Raw genomic sequence first — 211 nt, forward strand, 5'->3', positions numbered from 1 at the left:
ACTGCCTTCCACTGCCCCATGACGTGGGGGGCTCTGCCATGAGCCCCCAACCCCTGCCCACTCTCCCAGCCCCCGCATGGCTGCCCTGCCTGCCCCAGCTCCTGGCCCTTAAAAAACAAAAAACAAAACTCCCCCCACCCCACCTGGCAGAGGGGAGATCCCTGCTGTCCCCCACCTCCCTGCACTGTGTCGGGGGCTCTCCCACAAGCCC

Source organism: Gavialis gangeticus, unplaced genomic scaffold (genome assembly GCF_001723915.1).
Source record: "Gavialis gangeticus isolate Ggan-Ray unplaced genomic scaffold, GavGan_comp1, whole genome shotgun sequence".
Taxonomy (NCBI): domain Eukaryota; kingdom Metazoa; phylum Chordata; order Crocodylia; family Gavialidae; genus Gavialis; species Gavialis gangeticus.